This window comes from Neovison vison, chromosome X (genome assembly GCF_020171115.1).
Source record: "Neovison vison isolate M4711 chromosome X, ASM_NN_V1, whole genome shotgun sequence".
In the NCBI taxonomy this organism is placed as follows: domain Eukaryota; kingdom Metazoa; phylum Chordata; class Mammalia; order Carnivora; family Mustelidae; genus Neogale; species Neogale vison.
In genome coordinates this window covers 119,839,226-119,853,848 of record NC_058105.1, presented here as the reverse complement: position 1 = coordinate 119,853,848, position 14,623 = coordinate 119,839,226, and the positions used below count along the sequence as shown (strand labels likewise).

General features: G+C 45.0%; 1 protein-coding gene across 1 annotated transcript in view; it reads left to right on the top strand.

The window, feature by feature from the left end:
- The window catches only part of LOC122896868 (carbonic anhydrase 5B, mitochondrial-like), a 44,338-nt gene extending 29,990 nt beyond the window's left edge, over positions 1-14,348 (top strand). The window contains exon 7 of the mRNA XM_044234955.1: positions 14,330-14,348. The gene's annotated coding sequence lies outside the window, so the exon portion shown is untranslated. The remainder of the gene's footprint in view (positions 1-14,329) is intronic.
- Positions 14,349-14,623: the final 275 nt, after the last annotated feature.

The window sequence follows — 14,623 nt, the reverse complement described above, 5'->3', positions numbered from 1 at the left end:
AAAGCACTGAACTAGAGCTCCGTGCTTTTGACGACACGTTACATCTCAAAACGAATCTGCTGAATGAAAAAGCCGGGGACTGGCAGAGTATGTGTGGCTCACGCCATTTACAGAATTTAAACAAATGCGAAGTAACGTTGCTGGGAAAATGGGGAAGCCAGGAACTGCATTAAGAGGTCTTCTGGACACTTTCCCTGCCTCGTTCCTACCATCGAAAGCCTCTTTAAATAGTGTTCAGACATGAATTTCACAGCATCCACCTTTAGAGAGTCCAAGAATAAACAAAGTCTCTTCTCCGGTGCAGCTTGCGTTCTAAGGGGGCGCAGACAGAAGATAAACAAGGAAACGGACACACTAGCAGGTGCAGAGAAGCTGCATAAGGAAAAATAAAGAAGGAATAGGGACACGTAGGAGTCCACCAACACAACCGTGACCCTACGTCCTTTCCCGTGTCCGCATCACCATGGAGCTACAGCATCCTTACCTGGGAATTCAAGTTCTTTCCCTGGGGTTTCCGTTGGGGCAATGCCTACTTTCACGTAGCACCTCAGCAAAGAGATTGAAAATGTTTTATCTACCTAGACGTGAAGATTACTAGAAGATGCAAACTGTTCCTGAAAATATTAAAGTCAATATTTTCAATGCTGACAGTTACTGTTAGATACAAAATGTCTTGGACTGAACCGCTAGAAGTCAAGTTCGTGTTTTGAGGTTTACTCCCTGCCATTTGCTGGACTTGAGACGAGGCATTTCACTCTACAGCAGTTGCTAGAACGGGCGTGAGATCTTAGTGTGTCCACGAGGGTACCGGTATATAGAGGTCGGTCCGATGGAATTATCAGAATTCACTTCAATAATCATTTCGTCCAACTCTTTTACAAAGTACTAATATTTATGTACATTCAAACAGCTTTTCAAGCAAAGCCCTGAAAAGGTAAAAATGTCCACTCCGTTTCCTCAAGTGTAGAAAGCCCTGGTTTTACACTAATCCTCTGCGACTTGGCTCTACTGCCGTTTCTCCTCAATGGTGCCAGACAGGGCCAACTGCATCCAAGGGGAGGTAAGAATCAGGCTCTTGTTTCTGGAAATCAAAGGACTAAAGAGGAGCCAGGCTGCTGTTTTACAAGCACAAGACCATTAATCCCCTTACCGTGGACAAAACAGCATATTGTTCCTTTTCAGATCACAGGACTTATTCCTGAATAATTAGGCACAGGAAGAAATCCATTCCATGCCCTACACCGTGAGATTCAGAAAGAAAAGGCCATGCCCGAGTCAGACTTCTCCCTCTCGTGCTAAAAGTTGACAAATTACCCTAAAAGCCAGCACCGGACGAACTCGGCAGGTGCATTTCCCGACTTGCTTGGGAAGCAGACTCGAGTGTCACCTTCGGTTACATTTCCCTAGAAACTACCTTCAACATTTACACATTTCTCTGAAACTATTTTACTAAATCTGGCCTAAACCTTACCGTAACAACTTCAAAACCCCTAGCTGCCATCTTCGAATTCACAAGAGATCTTCACATAACCTGACCTCACGAAACCAGAACTTTCTGTCCTTGCCATTTGCCCATACCTCTTCCATTCTGCTTTTAAGAAAACCTGGGGTGGGGGTGGGGGGTCCTAAGTGTGTCAGTCAGTTAAGCGACCATCTCTTGATTTCCGTTCATGTCATGATCTCAGGGTCACAAGACGGAGCCGCACGTCGGGCACCTCGCTTGGCCCAGAGTCTGCTGGAGATTTTATTCTCCTCCTCCTCCTGCCCCTCGTCACGCTTGCTCTGTCTCTCTCTCTGAAATAGATAAATTAGTCTAACAATAAGGAACATCCAGGAAGTAGGAAGCAAATCACTTGACAGCAGGGTTCCAGTAAGGACTTCGAAAGCTTTTGTCCCTGCCATTCCTGCGCCGTCCTGTCACGTCCCCCAGGCCCCGCTTCCTCTGCGGGCGCCGTGCCCAGGGAGACCTGGCTTTACCCACCGTCCCGGTGTCAGGGCCGAGCCCGCAGGCGGCTGCGCCACGAGGTCCCCCGTTCCGCGGGGGCAGCCGCAGCCACAACGGCGCACGGGCTGCCGCGGCCGACCACAGCGCACAGAGAGGCTCTGTCCTCAGACACTTGCCTCCCGCGGCTCTGTCGGCTCTTTCTCCGTCGGTCCTTGACAGCGTCTCGGGCGAACCATGCAGCTTTCCCGTCCCTCCTGCTTATGAAGGAGCTCGGGGCGGTGGCATCCGAACTCGGATCCAAACCGTCTTCTCACCTCGGACACAGCCGCCCCACTGCCCTCCCGTCCCCGTGGCCCCCCAGCCCCACGCGTCTCCCCATCTGTCCCCGACCCACGTCATTCTCGCTCCTGTAGGGACGGAAAGGACGGAGAGGGCTGGGGGCATCTACCGAAGGGAACAGCAGGGCTCTTGTCCCTTCGCCGGGGCCCTCTGTGGACGCCCCAGGCTGCTCCGCCGTCCGGGGTCCTCTCCTCTGCTGTGGTGGGCGCCCTCAGGTTCCCCACTCAGGGCGCCTCGGGGGCCCCCGCTGCGCTCTGGCCAGCGTCCTCCAGCCCACCCCGTGCTCGGCCTCCGGCGGGCCCGTCCAGCCTCACCGGCCTGCTCTCCTGGCCCCGCAGGCAGCTCCCTCCAGCGGCCTCCGCTGGCTCCTCGGGGTACAGCGGGGGGCAGCCGCTGGCAGAGCCGTCCTGTCGCCCCGTCCCTGGGGCCTGGGTCAGCCTTCCCCCTTCGGACTTCTGCAGCCACAAGGCAGGCCCCGGGTCTGCTCCCCTGCACACCCTGAGGGACGGGGCCCCCGGCCTGCGTGGCGAGGGAATGACATGCCGGAGCCTCATCTACAGACAGCGCCAGGCTCTGAGCAGCTCGAGGCCTGCCTTGAGGCAGACGGGCCCGAGCAAAAGTGTCACTCAGAGCACATAATCGCTCGTGGGGCGCGGGCAGCAACTCATCGGGACGGGCCCAGCGGTCGGCACCCCTCCAGGCCGCACCTGCCTGTGCGCTGGCACCCGCTCCCGCCTGGCCCTGTCCTCCGGGGAAGGGCCAGGAGATGCCACAGCCCTCTCTGCCTGGCCACACCCCTGCCTATCCGGCCCTCTCGCTTTCTCTCCCACTGCCTGCTGGCTGAGGGGGACTGGACCCGTCCCGCTGCCTGTCGGTCCTGTGTGCACGTAGCCAGGACCCATCTCTCTAGCAGGAACACCCTCTTGCGTTGTCAGTCGAGGTTGCAGCGGGTCAAGGCTCTGCCAGCCACGGGTCGCCAAGTACGCAAAAGCGTCCTCAGGAGCTCCTGAGCTTGCGTCACTGGAGGCCGTCGGGCTGGATGTAAGAGACGGTAGTGAGGACTGGTTACAGGGCTACGACAACTAGAGTTTTCGTTCTTCTGATCTGATTTGATTACCCTTAGTGCATTACCTTTTACATTTTCCATTCTGTCTCTCTCAGTAACTTCTAGTTTTCTGCAACATTCATAAAATAAGCCACCAGGAGAAAGAAGGAAACAGTGATGTTCTAGATCGGGATCCCTGAAGCCCTCCCGGAAACCGCTACTTGCCTCCGGGTCATTCCGCCAGGGCTGCTCTAACAAATGCCCCAGACCCGGCGGCTTAAACAACGGAGATTTATGGTCTCTTGGTCCGGAGGCTACAAGCCCAGGATCGGGGTGCTCAGGGTCCGTTTCTTCTAAGGCTCCTTTCCTTTGGCTTGTGGATGGTTGTCCTCTCCTGTCTTACCCGGGCTCCGTCTGTGCACACCTGCGAACCCATCTCTTCTTGTAAGGACGCCATTCCTACTGGACCAAAGCCCACCTCTATGACCTCACCGTACATTCATCACCTCTTCAAGGACCCTATCTCCAAATACAATCCCATTCTGAGCTACTAGGGCTGCGGACTCGATCATAAGCATTTTGAGGGGATGCAGTTCTTCCCAGAGCCGCTACCCCCCAGCATTTATTTTGTCCCGCCCTGGCACCAGAAGGCCTTTCTAAGGCAGAAGAGTTAAAACCTGAGCCGGCTGCCAAGCCACTGGCATCTTCTGTCCACCCACCCGCCGGAGAGAGGCGGCCTCTCTGCAAAGTTTTTCTCAATGCTGTCTTGCATTCTGGGGGGCCCTTTCCCAAGGGGAAGCCCCTTCACGTAAGGATGCAGCCTTCTTCATGGCAGCGCGTGGAGAATGGGATTAGCAAGTGAATTGCATTTTAAACACCCCCTGATTCATGAGGCAGCCCTCATCACTCCGCCCCCCGACAGCACTATTGCTGGCACTCATTCTGCCTATGGCCTTACAGAAACGTCTGTTGACCCTTGATGGAGTTTTGCACCTTTTGACTTTCAATGGGCGTTGGCAATAATGCCTTCTCCATACCATGTACAAGTGAGACACGTCTGCTGAGTAAACAACATCAGATATTCACAAACGTACACAATGTTGCATGTGAAAAAAAATGCAAATGGGAACTCCTCAAAATTCATCTAAAATGTTACATGTTTAAATTAACTCTTCCTACGAATGGAAACATCTGAATTAACATAGTCATTAACAAGGTTCACTGCAGGCACCCAGAGGAAGAAACGGTATGAGCAGCAGAGCAATGTGTAAACCTGGGGACCGGAAGAGCAGAAGATAAAGAGACTGTCTGGGGGAGGGGCTGCATTCGAAGGTAACAGGAAGGCTTTTGTTTTTTTCTTAAATTTTTCCTTTTCAATTTTTTGCAAAGCAATCACCTAATTTTTTTTTTAGGATTTTATTTATTTGTTTGACAGAGAGAGATACAGCAAGAGAGGGAGCACAAACAGGGGGAGTGGGAGAAGGAGAAGCAGGCATCCCTCTGAGCAGGGAGCCCGATGCAAGGCTCGATCCCAGGACCCTGGGACCATGACCTGAGTGGAAGGCAGACACTTGATGACTGAGCCGCCCAGGTGCCCCTTGAATTGCATTTTAAACACACCCTGATTCATGAGGCGGCCCTCATCAGTCCGCCGCCTGACAGCAGTATTGCTGGCTCTCATACTTTCTGGCAGCAAGATCATCCCTTCCCTCCGTGGAGGGCATCCTGCCAAAAAGAAGGCTTCCTGGAACATTTTTCCCCTGGAAGGCTGCTGCTTGCTAATCCAACTTCAGCTTAAAGAGCATCCCTTTGGAGAGGCCTTCCCCTGACTGCTCAACATGAAGTCCCCACCCACCCTGCAGTTGTCAAGGTGGTGCATTCCTTTCCTTTTAACACATGTTTACCACCTATGTCTCCACTGGTCCACAGACATCATGAAAAGCATTTCCTAAAGACATTCACAATAGTCCACCATGTTGCCCATTTGGGGTTTGGGAAATTTTATGCACCACAGGCCTCCCAAGTGCTGTCATCTCTGTCACTTGCGATGTACAGTTGGTTGCTACTTTTTCATGCCACTTTACACAAGTAAAGGTGTGAGTACGTAGACAGTAGTGACCCCACCGGATGATTGGGGGGGGTTGCTTTAGCCTATGGCTATTTCCATCAGTACCTCCCATGGGACTCTATGTATATATATGAAGTTAAGGAGAAGGGAGCCCCTCGTGGCTTCCCCACCCATCTATAGACACAACTTGAAGCCACCAGTGAGACATTCTCATTGATGGAAAAGCAGAAGGAAATGTGTTCTGTGCCACATATGACACACAAATGTGTCCTATGCCAAAATAGCCTAAAGGCTATTTTGCTCCAGCATCGGCATATTTATTTTAAAATTTTATTTTCTAATAATACTATGCTTTCTTTAATATCAGGCCCTTCCTTATAGTTATCCTAAGCTTGAATTAATTATTCCAAAGACCTCACTTCATGCTCCAATCAAAGGACATAAGGTGTCAGAATGGATTAAAAAAAAAAAAAAGACCTATCTATACATTGTCTCTAAGAGACTCATTTTAGACCTAAGGATACCTGCAGATTGAACATGCAAGAATGGAAAAACATTTATCACACAAAACAGACATGAAAGCTGGAGTAACAGTACTTAGAGAAGTGAATTTTAAAACGAAGACTGTAGCAAAAGATGAGGAAGGGTGCTATATCACAACAAAGGGGACTATCCAATAAGGAAATCCAACAGTTGTTAATATTTATACACCCAACATGGGAACACCCGAATATAAAACAATTAATAACATGAGAGACTATGGACTCTGAAAAACAACCTGAGGGTTTTAAAGGGGCGGGGGGTGGGAGGTTGGGGGAACCAGGTGGTGGGTATTAGGGAGGGCACGGATTGCATGGAGTACTGGGTGTGGTGCAAAAACAATGAATACTGTTACGCTGAAAAGAAATAAAAAATTTTTAAAAAACAGAAAAAAACAATAACAAATATAAAGAAACTCAATAATAATAATACAATAATAATAGGGGACTTTAACACCCCACTTACCTCAATGGACAGGCCATCTAAGCAAAAAATCAATAAGGAAACAATGGCCTTAAATGATCCACTGGACCAGGTGTACTTAACAGATATATTCAGAACATTTCCTTTTAAAGCAGCAGAATACACATTGTATTCAAGTGTACACCGGACATTCTCCAGAACAGATCACATACTCGGTCACAAATTAGGCCTTAACAAGTACAAAAAGAGTGATCATACCATGTATATTTTCTGACCACAACACTATGAAATTTGAAGTCAACCACAAGAAAGCATTTGGAAAGACCTCAAATACATGGAGGTTAAAAACATTCTACTAAAGAATGAATGGGTCAACCAGGAAATTAAAATTAATTAAAATTTAAACTGAAGTAGGGATAGAGGGAACATTAACATCATACCTTAACATCAAAAAGGCCATATACGAAAGACCCACAGCCAATATCATCCTCAGTGGGAAAAACAGAGCTTTTCCTCCATGGTCAAGAAGAAGACATGGAAGTCCGCTCTCACCACGGTTACTTAACATAGTACTGGAAGACCTGGCCTCAGCATCAGACAGCAAAAAGAAATAAAAGGCAAATCAGCAAGGAAGAAGTCAAACTTTCACTATTTGCAGATGACATGATATTCAATATAGAAAACCCAAAAGACTCCAACAGTAAATTGCAAAAGTGATCCACAAATTCAGTAAAGTCACAGGATACAAAATCAATGTACAGAAATCTGCATTTCTATACACCAATAATGAAGCAGCAGAAAGAGAAATCAAGGAATCAATCCCATTTACAACTTTACCAAAAACCATAAGATACCTAGGAATAAACCTAACCAAAGAGGTAAAAGATCTGTACTCTGAAAGCTGTGGAACACTGGTGAAAGAAATGAAAGAGGACATAAAGAAATGGAAAAACATCCCATGATCATGGATTGGAAGAACAAATATTGTTAAACTCTCTATGCTACCCAAAGCAATCGACACATTTAATGCAATCCCCATCAAAATACCGCCAGCATTTTTCATAGAGCTAGAACAAACAACCCTAAAATTTGTGTGGAACTAGAAAACCCCTGCATAGCCAAAGCATCTTAAAAAAGAAAAGCAAAGCTGGAGGCATCACAATTCCAGACTTCAAGTTATATTACAAAGCTGTCATGAACAAGATAGTATGGTACTGCCACAAAAACAAGACACACAGATCAATAGAACAGAACAGAGAACCCAGGAATGGACCCACAAGAATATGGTCAACTAATCTTCAACAAAGCAGGAAAGATGATCCAATGGAAAAAAGACAGTCTCTTCAACAAATGGTGTTGGGAAAGCTGGACAGCAACAAGCAAAGGTAAGAAACTGGACCACTTTCTTATACCATAACCAAAAATAAACTCAAAAGGAGGGGCGCCTGCGTTACTCAGTCAGTTGGTCGTCCAACTCTTGGTTTTGGCTCTGGTCATGATCTCAGGGTCGTGGAATGGGTCACGGCATCAGGTTCCGTGCTCAGCACAGAGTCTGCTTGAGGTTCTCTCTTTCCCTCTCCCTCTGCTCCACCCCCTGCTTATGCTCTCTCTAAATACATACATACATACATACATAAAATCTTTTTTAAAAAGTAAATAAAAACGAACGAAACACCTAAATGTGAGACAAGAAACCAAAACACTAGAGCAGAACCAAGCAGTAACCTCTTCGAAATTGGCCCTAGCCACTTCTTGCTAGGTATGTCTCCTGAGGCACGGCAAAAGCAAAAATGAACTATTGTGACTTCCAACAAGACAAAAAACCTTTGCACAGAGAAAGAAATAATCAACAAAACTGAAAGGCAACCTCCAAAGTGAGAGAAAATATTTGCAAATGACACATCTGGTAAAGGGTTACTTTACTATCCAAAATCTATAAAGAACTTATAAAACTCAACACCCAACAAACAAGTAATCTAGTATAAAAAAAATGGGCAGCAGAGGTGAATAGACATTTTTGCAAAGAAGACATACAAGTGGCCAACAGACACATGAAAAGATGCTCAGCATCACTCATCATCAGGGAAATACAAGTCAATGTAGATTTCACATACTATGAGATTTCACCTCACACCGGTCAGAATGGCTAAATCAACAACAGAGGAAACAGGTGTTGGTGAAGATGCAGAGAAAAGGGGAGCCCTTACGCACTGTTGGTGGGAATGCAAACTGGTGCAGCCACTGTGGGAAACAGTATGGAGAGTCCTCCAAAAAGTTAAAAATAGAACTACCCTACTATCCAGCAATTGCACTACTAGCTGTTTACCCAGAGAATACAAAAGTACTGATTTGAAGAGATACATGTGCATCAATATTTCTAGCAGCATTATTAACAATAGCTAAATTATGGAAAAAGCCCATATGTACATCAGCTGATGAATGGATAAAGAAGATGTGGTGTATGTATAGACAATGGAATATTACTCAGCAGTAAAAAGGGTTGAAATCTTGGCATTTGCTATGATACGAGTGGAGCTAACATGTATATGCTAAGCAAAATAAGAGAAGACAAGTATCATATGATTTCACTCATACGTGGAATTTAAGAAACAAAACAGATGAACATATGAAAAAAAACCAAAACAGTGGGGCAAACTAGAAAACAGACTCTTAACGATAGAAAACAAACATGGTTAGCAGAGAGGAGATGGGTGGGAGGGTGGGTTAAATTGTTGATGGGGATTAAGGAGGGTACTCATGACGAGCACCTGCTATTATATGTGGGTTATGAATTACTAAATTCTGCACCTGAAACTAATATTATACTGCATGTTAACTAACTGGAATTTAAATAAAAACTTGAAAAATACTATCCCAAAGACTTCAGTCTGATGTTTTATTAAAGTAATAATGGATTGAAACACAAATCGTTAACAAAATGGCTTTGCTTAAAGTATGTAATCCATAGTATAGGCTAGAAATCCAAACTGATGAACAAATACATACAACTAGTAGGTGTCTCTTCATCTGTGAAGCCACACATAAAACCTAAAGACTCAGTCCGATTTCACAATTTTTATTGAGCATCTGCTATGTGTCAAGTATTTGCATAGCAGGCAGCTAAACTGCTATGAACATTCTTGCCCATGTATTTTCCTTATGTTTTCTTTTTCTTGGGTATTTACCCAGGAGCCAAATTCCTGGTCATAGAGTATACGTATGTTTAGCTTCAGTAACTCTTTCCTTATCCTCTCTGGTATTGAACCCTTTGATTCCCTTTGTGCACGGAGCTTACCTCTTTGAAAGGTTTTGAATGCTGTAGTGGCTGTAGGCTTCATCCACTGCATGGGCTTTCAATCCTTTAACATTTACCCAAGATGAGTGGTTCCATTGGCAAGATGTGTAATCTAGAACTAAGTGCATCCTGTTCTGATCGAATAGCTTGAGGCTTTGTTTTGTGACCAGAACTCAACCCCCATGCATCACCAGCCAGCTCACACTCTTGAATTTAAGAGAAGCAATGAAAAGACAGGATATCAGGTCAAATTATCCCCAACATCTGAAAGACAACATAAAATCATGCTCCAAGGACAGCTGGCTAGCACCTTCCATTTCCGTGCACAGCACTGAGTTGATCGTTCTCATCTGTGAGCAGGGCTCTCACCACATCATCAGCATGGTTATCAAGCCTTTCGTGTGTAAACACTGTCTGTGTTGATTCCTGATCAAAGCTGGTCTTGCCTTTTACGTTTGTAGACTTGAAATCCTTAAGCTGGTCTGATACTATGCTCACTTTAAAACCATTTTCTTGCATAGAGGATGGTTTTGGTCAGTCCTAATGTCTGGTACTTTTATGAAATCAGTGTCAATGATAAAGACCAGTGCTATCTAATGGAAGTTTCTGCGATAATGGAACCATTCTAGGTCTGTGCTGTCTAGCAAGGCAGACAGTAGACAGAGGTCGCTATTGAACCCCTGAAAAGAGCAGCATGCAATGAGAAATTGTGTCAAACCGTGCTGAGTGCTGATAGTTAATGTCACTTCAATAACCAGAAAACAGAACTATAAATATTCAGGCCGAAACCCTCTGGAAAGCTTAACATCAATCATCATAGGTGTCCTAATAGTTGTTTTCCAAACTCATAAAACAAGGGCTCAACTTTCAAGCCGTGACACTTCCATAAGTTTAGAAAGTTACCGAGTTCATGCATCCAAGGCTTGCCAATCAGAAGACTGAAAACGTAACCTAATTTCAAGTTTCAAGGTGACATACCTGTTCCACAGTGTTCAACTTGAATAGGTAGTCCCCAGGAGAAAGAAGCCATAACGTTCTTTCAGAGTGGAAAATAAAAGGCAAACAGAGAAAGGGGGAAAAAAAAAAAGAAAGAAAGAAAAAAGAAAACAAACTCTGCCCTCCACTTGCCTTAGCCATTCTGTGACCTGGGTTAGAATATCAGAGAAACAAGCAAGCCGCCACCTAGAAGGTTTAATGATTAAACCCCATTATTTGGGTTAATACTTACAGAGAAGCAGCCCATCTCCTGTCAGTTATTTGTGAAAATCTGTTTGGAAAACAGATTAGTTGTCCTTTCTGAACTAGACCTCCAGCAGCTGCTTCCTCCGCTGACTCGAGACGGAATCCGCCTCCGCCCCTTCTGTTGTCCCCGGCTAAGTGCGCCATGGAAAGAACCCAGCCCTCTCTGAATGGTTTCCTCGGCCTCACCTTTCCACCTTTCCCGGGCTAAACTAGCCGGTCCTTGATAAGCTCCCTTCATGTGGAAAACAAACATCACCCCTTTCTATCTCTGGGGAACAAAAGACACCCTTCCAACAATGGCCTCACCTGACTCTCACCTCCACAGGTAAACATCTGGGGAGCGCTCCCACCTCAAAGGGAATCATTCTGGTCAGCCCTAAGTTCTGGCGGTTGTGTAGATTCAAAGTTAATGGTACAGAGCGGTGCTGTCCAGTGGAACATTCGGCGATGACGGAAATGTTCTATATCTGCACTATCCAACTTGGTAGCCGTAGGTGGCCACTGACCACCTGGAATGGGGCTGGACTGCGGAGAAACTCAATTTCCTATTAATTTAATTTTGTAGAAACTTGTGACTAGCAACAGCATTGGTCAGCGCGCCAGAGAACAGTCATTAAGAGCTTCCCGCCATGAACTAGGTTTGCTGGATTCTCTCATCCTCAAAACAGCACCTCCCAGTCGCTGTTGCTGGAATCATCTCGGACTCCAGGGAATTGAGGATCTGGTGTTCGATGCAGCGGTGGCAATGGGAGGAGGGAGTGGGTGTCACCAGAACCCCACCTGTGCCGCACTGACCTGCCCTGGGCCTCACTAGTCACCCTTGGTCAAAACTGAAAAGGCAACAGGGGCGCCCGGGGCGGGGTGTCTGTCAGTTAAGCATCTGCCTTGGGCTCAAGTCATGATCTCAGAGGCCTGGGATGGAGGCCTGCATCTGCTCTCTGCTCCGTGGGGAGTCTGCTTCTCCCTCTCCCTCTGTGCTCTCTCTCTCTCTCAAATAAATAAGTAAAATCTTAATTTAAAAAAAAAAAAAACAAGCTTGAAATTGCAACAAAGCCTCAGAGATGCTCTCGGGATTACCATAATGAGTGGAAGAGAGTCTCCCCTACCGGGCATTCATGGATGTCAGCAGAAGCCGCCCAGGCAGCTTGATGTCAGGGCTTTCCTCTCTATCACGCTGCTCCTTCATGAAGTCAGTCCCCAGATTCCACATCATTGCTTGAAAACCATGAAAGGAAAAATAAGACTGGGTGACCCTGATGGGGCACCTGATGTTGACCCTGATGTTAAATACAAAATGTGGATTTTCAAAGCCACCATGAGAGAGAGGTCAACAGCTACACTCCCGCAGCACTCCGAGAGTCCTGTCATTTCCCCGTCCTGGGCAGGCTGACGTTTTACCACAGATGACCCATTTCTGTTTGGTGACTCCACCTGAGGAAGCTTCTCTCTTCTCCCTCACCTTGGTCGCGTGGGCACAGAGTCAGGAAAGGCTGGATCAGAGGGAGAGGCCGCCAAAAGTTAGGCCCGTCATTCTAGCAATTTCACTATTAGGTGAAATGGAAATTTCCTAGAAGGGAGAGCTCACATAACTTAGTCCTGAAAAGAAAGTCAATCTAGATGAAGTTATCTGGGGAAATGTTAGACTAGTTTAAGTCAACATGGGAAAGAAAAGCCAGTGGATGGAGATTTTAACAAAGCTAATTATTTGCATCAGGGAACAAAGCTATGTTAGAGACGAATCTGATTCAGCCTTCCTTGAGCCTTAAACTTCCCAAAAGTATCAAACATCTTTGTTTCACTCTACTTAGTCATTTATGTGACCAGAATTGAAGACAGTAAAATGCTGAATTGTAGTGTAAGCCATTCATTCGAAAAGAAGAAAATATCTTCCCTTTTGAATTACGATTTCCTGATGTTTGTTGTATCATTTAAAGGCAGAGAAAATAACAATGCAAGTTCTTTATGGAAGGTAACAGAGAAGGTGAAAGAGACAGGTAGAAATCACCTGTAATTCCACCAGCATCAATGACCATTGTTAATGTTTTCTAAATATTTGGGACATATTTTTCTTAGCCTTGGGCCTTTCTCTGTATGTGTGTGTATGTGTGTGTGTAAATACATATAGATTTCTTCTTACAAAATAAATATAAGTAGAATGGTAGTTTCCAGGGGCTGGGGGATAGGAGAATTGAGGGAATAGAGAGATGAATGGGTACAAACTTGCAAGTTCTGCAGATCTAATGCACAGCATAGTGAATATAGTCAGCAATAGTGTATTGTAAACCTCTAAATTGCTAAGAGACTAGATCTTAATTGTTTTCACCACAAAAGAGAAATAACTATGTGACATAGTAGAGGTTTCAGCTAGTGCTATGGTGGTAATCACACGGCAATATACCAGTGTATCACATCACATTTTACACCTTAAATTTACACACAGTTATATGTCGATTATATCTCAATAAAAAACTGGAACTATACTATTATGAAACTTTCTCACCTCCTCCCTTGAACTTCACAGTATATTTTGAATGTGTTTCCACATCATTAAAAATTCCTCTATGATATAGTTTTAATGATTGTCTAATTTTGTGTTCGTTTTATGGGTATATCCCATGCTTTCAAATCTAATTTACTTTCTTTTTTTATTACAGTAAAAAATACTGTGATCAATGTTCTGGAGCCTAACAATTCTCTGCTCATTTGTAATAATACCTTTGGTTTAAATTCTTAAAGTTTGGGGTGCCTGGGTGGCTCAGTGGGTTAAAGCCTCTGCCTTCAGCTCATGTCATGATCTCAGGGTCCTGGGATCGAGCCCCACATCGGGCTCTCTGCTCAGTGGAGAGCCTGCTTCCCCCTCTCTCTCTGCCTGCCTCTCTGCCTACTTGTGATCTCTCTCTCTCTCTCTCTCTCTCTCTCTGTTAAATAAATAAATAAATCTTTTTAAAAAGAAATAATAAATTCTTAAAATTTAAATTCTGGGGTTCAATGATATGCAAAAATGTAAGGTTTTGATACATGTTAATTTCCTTTCAAATGTATTCTATCAATGTATACACATCTCCGGCAGCATGGGTATGTTCATCTTCCAGGATCCTGCACCCGCCATTATGGTCCTCAAAACTCTTTTGGCAGTACAAATGGAACCGCAGTATGTAAATACTGCTTTGATTAGCAATTCTTGGTTTCGTGTACAGCGGAACGTTTTACATATTGAGCAGCCATTTGTATTCCTTTCTTGTAAATTGCTTGTTTGCTCCCTTGCCCTCTCTTGTGCCAGAGGGATTTTTCTCAAATCTTTTGTGTTGCACAAAAGATTAGTATCCCTGTTCAATTTGATATGTGATTATACCCTTGTATTTTCCTGCAAAGGAATCCTACTATATTTCATATTATGTGTATCTACTGTAAACCCTTTCTTCTACTTTTCAGCAGTAATACCCAGCTGATGACGACGTTGTTCTCCGTGTAGTGGCGCTATCTGACCACGCTGATAGGATGTTGGAAATAACATGGACTCTTGTCTTCCTCCTCAACCCTGATGGAAATGCTGCTCTTCTACTGGATCATGTGAGTCATTTTAAATATAATGGATCTCTAGTTTACTTAAAAATTCTTTTTATCAGTAATTGCTGTTGAGTTTTATCAATTGCCTTTTCAGTACTTGTTAGTATGATCATTGGATTTTTACCATTTGGTGCATTATACTAATACTAATACATTTCT